At 56.7% G+C, this 10,974-nt stretch overlaps 1 protein-coding gene across 2 annotated transcripts in view; it reads left to right on the top strand.

The window, feature by feature from the left end:
* The first annotated feature begins 616 nt into the window (after positions 1 to 616).
* Positions 617 to 10,974, top strand: part of PTK2 (protein tyrosine kinase 2) — a 146,220-nt gene continuing 135,862 nt past the window's right edge. The window contains exon 1 of one of the 2 annotated variants that reach the window (XM_054590539.1): positions 617 to 767. The gene's annotated coding sequence lies outside the window, so the exon portion shown is untranslated. Of the gene's footprint in view, positions 768 to 5,102; positions 5,174 to 10,974 lie in introns of those variants that run through there. The other variant, XM_054590540.1, reaches the window with a different exon arrangement.

Here is a 10,974-nt window from a genome sequence, read left to right as displayed (position 1 = left end):
CACATCTGTTCACCTGCAGTTGATTCGTAAAGCCCCTTCCGGACCGCCTTCTAAGATCAAATCTTTGTAGAGACCAGCGTTAGCTATGATGCCGCCAGCCTCAGTTTCCCCATCTGCAAAGTGGCCCAGGACACTTAAATCCCTAAGGAGTGCATGAGGCCTGGAGAAGTCACGGACCAGGCCCAGTCCCACAGCGATGGTTCCGACTCGGGGGCGGGACCGCTGGGCCGGCGACCAAGGCGCCCTAGCGGCCGGCTCTGCCGTTTGAGGACAGGGAAGGGGTGGAAGGACCTTCCCGAAGTGTCCCACCTGCCAGCCCACAGGGCCGCTACAGTGGCCCCTCGCAGGTCTGCACGGCCGGCCGCGCCCTCCCGCCCCAGCCAGGGCTCCCCCGGCCGACAGCGACGCGCGCGCCGCCTCGGGCCGCCCGGAAACCCCGGGCCGGCGTCCCCGGCGCGATCTGGCCAGCGGCGCTCGGCGGCGTGCTGAGCATGCGCGAGGCGCCGAGCGCAGGCCCGGTCCTCCGGGAGGCGGAAGCTCGGGCCGAGGACGCGGCGGGCGCGCGCAGCGGTGGGGGGCGCGCCGCAGCCGGCCGCCGCGCACGCGCAGCACGACTCCGAGGGCGCGAGCCCGCCGCCGCCGCCGCCGCCGGCCGGGACCGCTGTGCGCCCGCAGCGTGAGGCGTGGGAGGGAGCGCGGCCCGTCCGTCCGCGGCGCCGCCCAGTCGTCGTCCGTGTCTGCCTGCCCGCGCCTGTCTGCCTGTCCGAGTGAGTGCGGGGCCGGGCCGGGGCGCGGGCGGGGGGCCGACTCCCGCAGCTGGTGGTTGGCAGGGCCGCGGCCTGAGGGCGGAGGGCCGAGCGGGGCCGGGCAGGCCAGTCCTGGAGGCGGATGCGACGAGACCGGTTCCTCCCGCGTTGCCCGCCCGCCCGCTCGCCGGCCGCGGCTTGGGGAGGCCGGGGGGCATTTGGAAGCCGGGGGCCCGGGGAGGCCGGGGAACAAGGGGAGGCCGGGGATGTAGGGAGGCCGGGGGCCCGCGGAGGCCGAGGGACGTGGGGAGGCCGGGGGCTCGGGGAGGCCGAGGAACAAGGGGAGGCCGGGGGACGTGGGAGAACGGCCGGCCTCCGCCGCAGCCGGCCAAGTGTCTCAAAAACACAAAAGGGGGCAGAGGGAAGGAGGAGGAAGAGGGACATCCGCGAGGACGCGGGGCGCCCGGAGCGGAGGCTCACCGGCGGGGAGGGGTGGGACCGAGGGCGGCGGGCCCGCGAGCCCCGACCCCGGGGCCGGGGTGGGCGCCCTGCCGGCTGCTGGCTCCGGTTCCCGCGGTCCGGCGGTTCCCGGGGCGATGGCCCTGAGACCCCGTCCGATCCATTGTGCCTCCAAGCGGCCTCCGCCTCGGCCGCAGCCCCCCGCCCCTGCCCCCCGCGCGCCGCCTGGGGGGGACTCCGCCGCCGACTCGCTGTTCCTCTCTCGGTTCCCGTCCCGGCCCCCTTCTTCATCGGGACGGGGGTGGGGTGTCGGTACTTGGTTTTATTGGATTGCAGGATCTAGCCGCTTCATGCACTCAGCGTAAAAAAAAAAAAAATTTTTTTTTTTTTTTTTGAGCCATTTCAACAGTGTCCCATTCTTGCCTAGTTAGCCTGCAGCTGGGTTTGGGGCAGGGCGGCCGAGAGAATCGGAATATTGTAGTAACCCGGGGAGCCGGAGGCCGGTGGGCGTTGCGGGTCTGTGTTCACACGGCCATCGTTGGGAGTTTCGCTCAGCAGGTAACTATTTTCAAGGTTGGAAAGAGACAGGCCACGGCTCTTGGGAGGCACCTCCGGAGCCTCGCCCGTCGTGTGCGTGGAACGGGTAGTGAAAATGGGCCCCTTTTGCGAATGCCACAGCCGCGCCCTCCGGCCCGCGGTCCCACCATTGAACCCCCCCGCGCCCCCCCGCCCCCGCAGCGGGAGGAGAGGGTGCGGAAGGAGGGATCGAGGGGACACGCACTGGCCTTCACCTCACCCTCGGGGAGCTGCAGCCGGGATAGTATTATCGTCCAGTTGTGCTCTTGAATTCATTTTTAAGCCCTGTGGTGTTTGAACTTTTAAAGGAAGTTTGTGTTTCAGTATCTTTATGAGCATATTGTTTGACGTTGGGGGCTCTCCGCGGAGGGGAAGGACCTAGCTGAGCCTATTGTTCCTGTCTCCCCGAACACTTTTGTGCTCTAAACGCTACAGAAATGGCAAGATCGAATGTGGCCAATTCTCTGAAGAATTTTAGTCATTTCCAAGTAACCCCGTGTAGGGGCGAGCCCTGGAAGAGCCTGTGTGAGCCCACGTCCCTTTTCAAGGGGTCGCGGTCCCCCGGGGTTGCGCGCCCCGGCGCGGAGTGGGTGGGAGGGGCGCCAGGGAGGGGCCGCGGCGGCGGACGCAGGCTCCGCAGGGGCTCCCCGGGGAGGTGTGACTTAGCCTCTCTGAGACTTAATTTTGAGAAAATAATTAAAACTGTCTTAAAGGCAACAAAAGATTCCGTTCGAAGTGCTATAAACAGTATGGAAATCTTTAACTTTTGAAATTAAACATTGTCAGTTAAGACAGGTTTTCAGCTACAATAAATCTTGCCTTAAGTGTCAGTAGCAGGGCCATATACGAGGTGACGGAAGGGGACTGGACTTGGGCGGTGCGCACGCAGTGCGACATGCCGATCCTGTGTTGTAGAAAGGTACCTGGAAACCTGCACGATTCTATTGAGCCATACATTTAATTGAAAAATTTCAGTAGCGTTAAAAGTTCTGTTACTGCTATCATGTTTGTGAAATGAGGTTTTTGGGTTTTTTTTTTTTTTTACTAAAAAGTCAGAGGTTTAATTTCTGCAGTACTTTATCTTAGAGCTTGTTGAAGAACATTCTTGTTACTGTTTTCCCTCAAAAAATTCCTTAATTAGCCAAAAATTGCTGTGAAAGCCTTTTAAGACTTTACTGATATCTACATACATTACTTAAAATGTCAATTTCAAAAATTTGGACAGAATAAATGACCTCATTTGAGTCAATGGTATTAAAGTTCAGGAAGTTTGTGAAGGCGAACAAGCATTCGAATGGCAGGTTGCTTGCCAGCCCGCGGAAGGTGCCCTGGAAGGGGGCAGGGAGCAGCCCGGCAGGGCTCCGGGTGCACCAGCCGCTCTCCCGCTGCAGGGAGGGTGGTTCTCGGCCTCTTCTGTAAACAGTGTTTAGCAGCAGATAATTGGAACCCTTTATTGCTCTTTCTCTCCACCAGCGTTTTGTGTTTCTGATTATAAAGCAGCAGGGGGACCCTCTCTGAGCCTGTCTGTAACAGTTGTATTTTTTTTTTTTTTGCTTGGCTCTATGAGGAAAATAAATTTAGCGAAGCATGTATAAATCAAAGTTGCGTTCGAGTGGAATTTTTAGCAGGCACTGTTAATCGTAGTCTAGTTTGCATAAACACTAATGACATGGTGTAGAGACAGAAATGGGAAGTAGATGTTGTTGCCCGAGTGGGGCAGTTCCCACCTTTTGTTTTTTTAAAGATTTTATGTATGTATTTTTAGAGCGGGAGGAGGGAGGGAGAAAAGCAGGGGGAGAAATATCGATCGGTTGCCTTTCGAAAGCCCCCGACCTGGGACCCGGCCCCCGACCCAGACGTGTGCCCTGATGCCTTTCGGTTGGCAGGGCGATGCCCACCCACCGAGCCCCACGGTTGGCACCGTTGCCGCTCTTCCGCAGTTGTCAGTCTCAGACAAGAGTACTGGTAGCATCATGACAAAGTTTACCTATTTTTAAGAACAAGAAGGTGTTTCCTCACAAACTTTGCATTTAATTAAAATAATTCTACCTAAATTTTATTTACATACATTGCCATTTACTATCAGCTCTTCAGAAAAAGAAAAATGACAACTTACACATTGGGACGTTATCCAGTGACAGGGGAGAAATGTGACATTACTGTGTGGGTACGTGTGTCATTGGTAGGTGTCAGCACCTTTTTACAGGTCAGTTAAATCTGGGAGAGGCTCTGCGTGTCAGGCCTGAGCCGAGGGCCTTGATGCTTTACGTCCTTTATTCCCCGCTAGGACCAGAGGGCGGTGGTAGTGTTCATACCCTCGTTTTATGGGTGAAGCACGGCGGGCTTGGCATTGGAGCAGCGCACCCTGGGTCTCTCCCCCCCGGAGTGGCTGGGCTTGGTTGGCCAGGCCTGCGGTTGACCGGCGCCAGCTCCTAACCGGGGAGGGGCAGTCTTGACCATCGAAAGCCAGTCTCCTGAAGAAGGAGTAGATCGTGAGCAACAGCGGTTACTGTGTCTGGGGGCATTGAAGTAATTGTATTTTGTGTTTGAATCTGATAATTTCAGAACGTGAAGCTCTGATTTGGCCAATATAGTGTAAGCAAACGCTTTAATGAAATACCAAAATTGTTTATTTTAAATCAATTTAGAACTAGTTAAATAAAAACGATGAGTGCATTGTGCACTAATAAGATGCTTCTTATTTGCCAGGGGACGTGCTTTAGTGACTCGCGTGTTCACAGCCTTTCATGCTGAGCCTCAGGGGCCGGTGCGGTTGACGAGTGCAGGCGTGTGGGGAGCGGGCGTGGCGACAGGGACGCGTGGCGCGCGCCGCCCCAGGAATAAGGCCCGGGGGTGAGCCTGCTGCTTGTCCTCCGAAGCACATTGCGGCTCAGAGAGCTTCTGAAGTGACTGCGCTCGTTATCATCAGTGCAGAGTTTTCCGTCTGGCTTTTTGCGGTTAACACGCTCTCTCTTCCTTTATGTGGGGGCAGGGGACCAACATCAAGGCTGTGAGGCCCCTGAAGCTCTGGTCGGAGGGCTCTGTGCCAGCACCCCTGCCCCACGTCACGTTCTTCACGAAAAGCTCTGCCGTCCTGTGCTTTGGGTGTGGCGACCTCTCTGTGCTCGTTGTGTCTGCTCGTGACCCAACCGTGTGTTTGTCTTTGCCGGACCGGAGAAAAGCTGGAACAGCTTCTCGCGTCATACGTTTGAGTGGGTTGTGTGTCTTCTCCTGAGAGCTGAAGCGCCACGAGGGCAGAAACTTGGCGTGCGCACTGCCGCCGGCCCCACGTGGGACCCCATGAACACGTATGCACTGACGGGGAAGAACGGAGCCCTTCGATGACCGGGAGCTGACAGCGCGTCACGGGCTGTCTGCTGCTGTCCGCCTCGGTGAGGAGCCTCCCTTAGCGACTGTGTGGGACTGGCCACGAGGGAGGGACTGGGACTCTCTGTGTTCTCACAGCTGCCTACTTGCTTTATTTCAGGTTTCTAGGCTGGAAAAAACACTGCGTGGCCCCTTTACGATTTGGAAAAGTTCTTTTTTTCCCCCTAGAAATTGATCTTGTAGGAATTGTTCTCGTGTTCATTTAGGACTCATCCTAAGTTCCGAAGACAGAAAGTTGTTCAAGGGGACACCGAGTGAGCGGGGGTTGTAACGGAACTCTGACGGTGCCCAGAGGCCCCGTGGATCTTCACTGGTCAGCCGGACGCGTCGGGTGCCCGTGGGGGGTTTGGCCGCGCCCCGGGCCATCTGTAAAAGTCCGCCTTCCGCCTGTCTCCGGCCCATTGCCCAGCATGTCAGCTTTCCCTCGACCTGCTCAGCGAGCCTTTGACTGTCACGCTGTCACCTAGAGAGAACATTTTGAGGCGAGAGTGGCAGGCCTCCTCCCTTTGCTTTCGGTGAGGAAGGACACCACTTGGGTGGAAGCTGTGTGCTCTTCCTCAGCAAGTCCCCTCTGACGTTTGCTCTGTGGTGTGCAGAGACACACGCATGCACACGGGCACATGCTCCGCAAGCCCCAGGTTGTTTGCTGTGGCCCCAAAGTGCCATCCCAGACGGCAGTGTCGCTCTCCCCGGAGCTGGGAATTGCTCAGGCCCAGCCTCGGACCCCAGTCCGGCTCTGGGGGCGTGGTCTCTCGACCACTCAGATTTGCTGATGAGGTTGCCCTCACTTTAGGGCTCTTAAATGTGTTTTTCAGCATTTTTAGAGTTTTGGTAAGACCCTAACAATTACTTTTGTTGAGTGGTTTTGAATGCTTTATGTTGAGACCATTTGATTCTTTTGAATCCTGATTTCAAAACGAACAATTTTAAGCGAACAGTTCTATGCTGAGTAGCGGTTTGTATGGCTCCTGGACGTGTGGCTTTGGCAGTGGCCAGAGCGTGTGCGCACAAGCGGGCGTGGAAGGTGCCGCTCCCGGGTGGCTTGTTTCTGTGCCCAAGACGCTGGCCAGCTTGGGCGAGAGTCGGTGGTGCCGCTTCAGGGGTGCCTTATGGGAGTGCGGTGTGAATTGATTCTCTGCCTAGCATTAAATTCCTGCCCGACTCAATACATTTTGTTTTGCCTTTGGCCTTTCCTTTTTTTCCTAAGAAAAATGCTAAATGAAAGTTTCACAATGTACAAAGCTGGGATGGGTGACGAGTCTCCTACCGGTTGCATTGTACACAGGATTAGGTGCGCCTGTTGGCAAACTGAGTGTTGTGAGCCCGGGGACAGGGATTTTATATTGCCCTTTTGGTGTCCATGCGCCTCCCCCCGCACCCCCGCTTCCTCATCCTGCTTGAGTAGGGGGCGGTCAGCCTCTCCACCCACGGAGGCCCTGAAGGGAGTTAATTACAAAGAAGGAAGTAAGTAACTTTGTTGCAGGGCTTTGTAGGGAGGGGTCTTTGAGCATAGGAGAGTTGTTACAAAACTTCAAGAATTGGGGATGGACAGAATTAAGGGTAATCCTGAAACAGCGAGAAGATGTTTCCGTGTGATCAGCCTCTGAGGAACTGCACAGCCCCGTGAAGGCGAAAGTGGAGAAGTGCGCGGGAGAGCCTCAGTCAGGCGTCGGCCGCGAGCCCCGTGACCCGTGCTTCCGAGAGCCTGGCCCGGAGCGGCTGCGCAGGAGGCCAGTCCGCGGTTCTGCTGGCCGTCCTGCCGGGGACCGGCCCTTTGCGCCTGCGTCTGCCGCCCGTCTCTGACCTCCCGTGTCTGTCCTCCCTACCCCTTCGGGCAGTTTCCCTACTGTTACCGCTTTGTGGTTTTGGCAGCCCTTTCCTGGGTAGCATGAGGTGGCGTATCTTCCCATGCATTTCCTGGCCTCTCGGCCTTCCCTGTTTCTCACAGGCCCCTGTTCCTGTTAGGCGGGCAAAGGGCGCGCGCAGGCCCTCGGAGTCCAGCGGCCCTCAGTGGGGGCTGCGCTGCCCGCCTCGCCCGCTTCGTCACGTGCAGCTGCGCTGGCCCAGAGGTGGGTTCCGTTGTTGTGGCTGATGACCAGAAGCGCCTCAGTTTAATGTAGTGTGTCAGTCTTTTCCTTTATAGTTCCTTTATAGTTTTCCTTTATAGTTTCCTTTACTTCTCATGTCTTTCCCTGCCCTGAGGTCATGAATGAATCCTTTGCTGTTTTCTAAATGCTTCGGAGTTTTGCCTTTCTCCTTTAACTTCATAATTCAGTTGGCTTGGCTCAGGTGCGCGCTGGCCACTCCAACCTTTGCGCGCCTCCACGTGTGTGAGAATCACTTGTCATCTTCCACAAAAATTCTACCGGGTGTGTTTGGGCTGACATTGAATGTATAGGCTGACGGGGAGAATTGTTTTTGATTTTCGGAGTATCGCAGATAAAGCCTAGGGGTATTTTTGAGTAAGTCTCTGTGGGAATGATGGGGTCTAGGGTCATGCGGTAGGTGCACGTGTAGCTTTTTAAGACAGTGCCAAGCTGTTCTGGAGCGGCCGTGCCGCTTTACCTCCCCCTGCGGTGCGTGGGGTCCCCAGGCGGCAGTCGGAATGGCTGCTGTGTCACATTTTCGCCGTTGTGCTAGGTGTCTAATGGCATTTCATTGTGGTTTTAATAGGCATTTCCCAAATAACTAACAGTGTTGAGTATCTTTTCATATGCTTATTTGCCATCCCTGTATCTTTGGTGTTCAAATATTTTGCCCATTAGACATTTTTTTTTTTTAACTGGCAGATTCTTTACATGTCCTGGACACAGATCCTTCGTCAGATACAAGCGTTGCTTTAGTCCCAGGCTGTGGCTGGTTTTTCCGTTCTCTTAACAGTGTCCTGAGGGCAGAAGTCACACATTTTTGATGATGTCCCATTGATCAATATGTTTTATGGATTGTGGTTTTTTGCTGTGATATTTAAGAAATCTTTGCCAAAGTTTAGGCCACAAAGGTTTTCTCTGATTTTTCTCCCCTCTAGGAGTTTTGTAGGTGAGGCCGACGACTCGCTTTGAGATCATTTTTATCTATGGCGTGGTGCGGGACCCAGGTTGGCCGCCGAACTCGTCTGCGGCCGACCGTGACGGTGGCTGCCATCAGGGGCGTCTGTGTTTGTGTCAGCCCGTCGAGGTCGCCTTCGGTCAAGGCCCTGGTTTGTAGCCTGTCGAGCCCCTGAGCTGCGATTCCCCCCGAGGGGCGGCCACGTCTGGCGGGCTCTTCCTGAGGCCCAGGCGGACGCTCTGGGGGACGTGGCCTTTGTGATTCCTGCCTCTTTCCCTCTGCTGCTGGGGAAGGGAAAGCTGAGCACGTCAGAATCCGAACGGCTTCAGGGCACAGCGGGTGCCTGTGCGCGTTTGTCTCTCTGGCCTTCTTGTTTCACTTTACTTTTCTCTGGATATTTCCTTTTGTTCTGCCAGTCTCTGGTTGCTTCTGAGATTGAAGTACCTGCTTTTTAGCTCTTCTTCAGAAGGAGGGTTGGACCAAGTAGCAGCTTGCAGTTAAGGGACCACGGATGCTTTTTTCACTTCTACTCCCCTGCCTAGCGAGGGCCTGCCGTCTCCTGCCGTGGCCGCGGGCCGCCTGTGGCTGTCAGAAGGACGTTACGGTGCGGCCTCTTCCACAGTCGCACGAGCCATAGGGCGGACGCCCAGTTCCCACGTGAGGCTGGCGGCTGCCGCGTCGGGCAGTGCCCCGAGCTGGAACGCCGCCGTCGCGCGGCGTCCCGCGGGACAGCACTGGCCTTGCCCAGGGCCTTGCCGGGGCGCGGTCCGCGTGGAGGGCCACCGGTGCCGGCGTGCTCGCTGCTGCAGGCTGGCCCTTTTCGGGAATCGGCCTGCAGCTAAAAATCGGGTGGTCAGCCCTTCATAGGCTCAGCTTCCCACGCGGCCGCCCCTGAGCCTGCGGTGGGGGCCTCTGGTGTGGCTGGTGCGCCGAGCAGAAGCTGCTCGCCAGCCTCACTGTGGTTCACCGAAAGCACTGATGGTGTGCTGCCTGCCCCTGCGGGTCATAGTCTAGTAGACAGGCGGTTGCGGCGCCATGGTTCGAGCGCTGTGCAAAGCTGAAGGGGTCAGGAGGAAGCGGCCCCTGGGAGGGGGAGGAAGGGGAGCATGTCCTCGTGGGAGACAGGCCGGGCTAAGATAGGTGGTGGGGGCATGCGGAGAGGCGTTTACTGCGCTAAGTCCGGGTCTCGTAGCAAGAGAGGTGGTGGAAACCAAGGTTTGAGAAAGTGTCATGAGAGGAAAACTGAAAATGACTGTCCATCGTGCAGTCATTTCTGTTCGTTGTAAGGGCCGCATCCTGCCTGGGCGCGCCTTGGAACCGCTTCGTAGCTCCCTGAGCTCCGGTCTTTGGAGAGCGCGTTGCAGGGAGGGCCAGAGGCCTGCTGGTCAGCCCCCGTCGCCCCCCCCAACCGCCGCAGCCCTCCCTGGGCGTGCGTCTGGCCTATCCTGGCAGGAGGCAGGGCCGGGGCTGCCTGGGCTCTGTCAGAGGGCTGGCCGTGGAGAGGGGCTGAGGGCAGGTGGGGGTGAAAGGTCAGGGCGAAAGGTCGTGGGCTGGGCTCTTCCCCCTGGCCCTGGCCGCCTGGGGGGCAGCCGCCCGCCCGCACTTGCCTACCTTTGTTTTGGGGTCAGAGCGGGAGCAGCAGAGATGGAAGCTCAGTTTGACCAGAGGAGGCCATGCATCTGAAGTGCACACTCTCCCTCAAAACAGAGGTGTGCGTGAGCTACATCGGGGCCTCGGACTTCGATGTGCGAGCGTCACCTGGGGACCTTGTTTGGTTTTAGATTCGAATCCCGTCTGTCTGAAGTGGGGCGTCCGACGCTGCATTGCTCACAGCCTCCCAGGTGACGCCAGGACCGGTGGTCTGTGGACCCCACCTTGAGTAGCAAGGCAGGGTTTTCCAAAGTACACCCACGAGCCCGCGTGGCCGGGCGCAGCCGGGGGGCGCAGTGGGTAAGGCAGTGGCCCGGGGGTAGCACCTGACGCTGTGATGCTGGGCCAGCTCGTTAAATTCTCTCATCTCCGTTTTCTTGTCGCTTAAGTTAGCCAATAGCACTGTGGGCTGATGAAAGAAATAAATGACACATAGCACGTGAAGGTCTTACGTTCACTAGTGCCTGGCCTCGTGAGATGTTCCACAAAAGGTAATAATTATTAAAAGTAAACATGGACATAGAAGTTTGCCCGCCTCCAGAGTTCTCAGCCCTCTGTGCGTCTCCGCGCAGTTTGTGAAGTTACTGCTGAGCACAAAGAGGAAACAGAGGCTCAGGCTCGCTGGCTTGTCCCTCCCTCCCAGGAGGGAGCCGGGCAGGTGCCCTTCTCACACAGTCACAGGGAAGGGGTAGGCGTCTGTGCTGGGCATGACTGGGCTTGGGGGACTTGGAGGCAGAACAGCTCGTGCCCGCTGGTGGGAGCACCTTCCGCCTTCTCGGCCGCTGAACATGGTGCCTGCCTTTTCTGCTGGGGTCCCAGGCGCCACGTGTGTCTCTGCACAGGTTTTAAATCGGCGTCTCGCTTTTAGTTGCTAGTAGTAAAAATGATGGAAAAACGATTTTGTACTAAGGATTTTGAAGGACGCATAAATGGGAATTGTGTGACAGTTCCAATTACATTGGTATTATACTTTAATTGTAATTAAAGTTAAAATATGAATGTTCTGTTTCATTGTAAAACTTTGTGTAAGTTTTCAGACATGCAAAGCAGACTGTTGTAATGAGCTCCTGTGTATTCATCACCACCTTCAACAATTGTTATTTTTTATTTA

Source organism: Pteronotus mesoamericanus, unplaced genomic scaffold (genome assembly GCF_021234165.1).
Source record: "Pteronotus mesoamericanus isolate MK-2021 breed Mesoamerican mustached bat unplaced genomic scaffold, CSHL_Meso_final scaffold_174, whole genome shotgun sequence".
Taxonomy (NCBI): Eukaryota; Metazoa; Chordata; class Mammalia; order Chiroptera; family Mormoopidae; genus Pteronotus; species Pteronotus mesoamericanus.
Note: the sequence above shows the minus strand (reverse complement) of the source record. Positions and strands in the feature narration are given on the sequence as shown.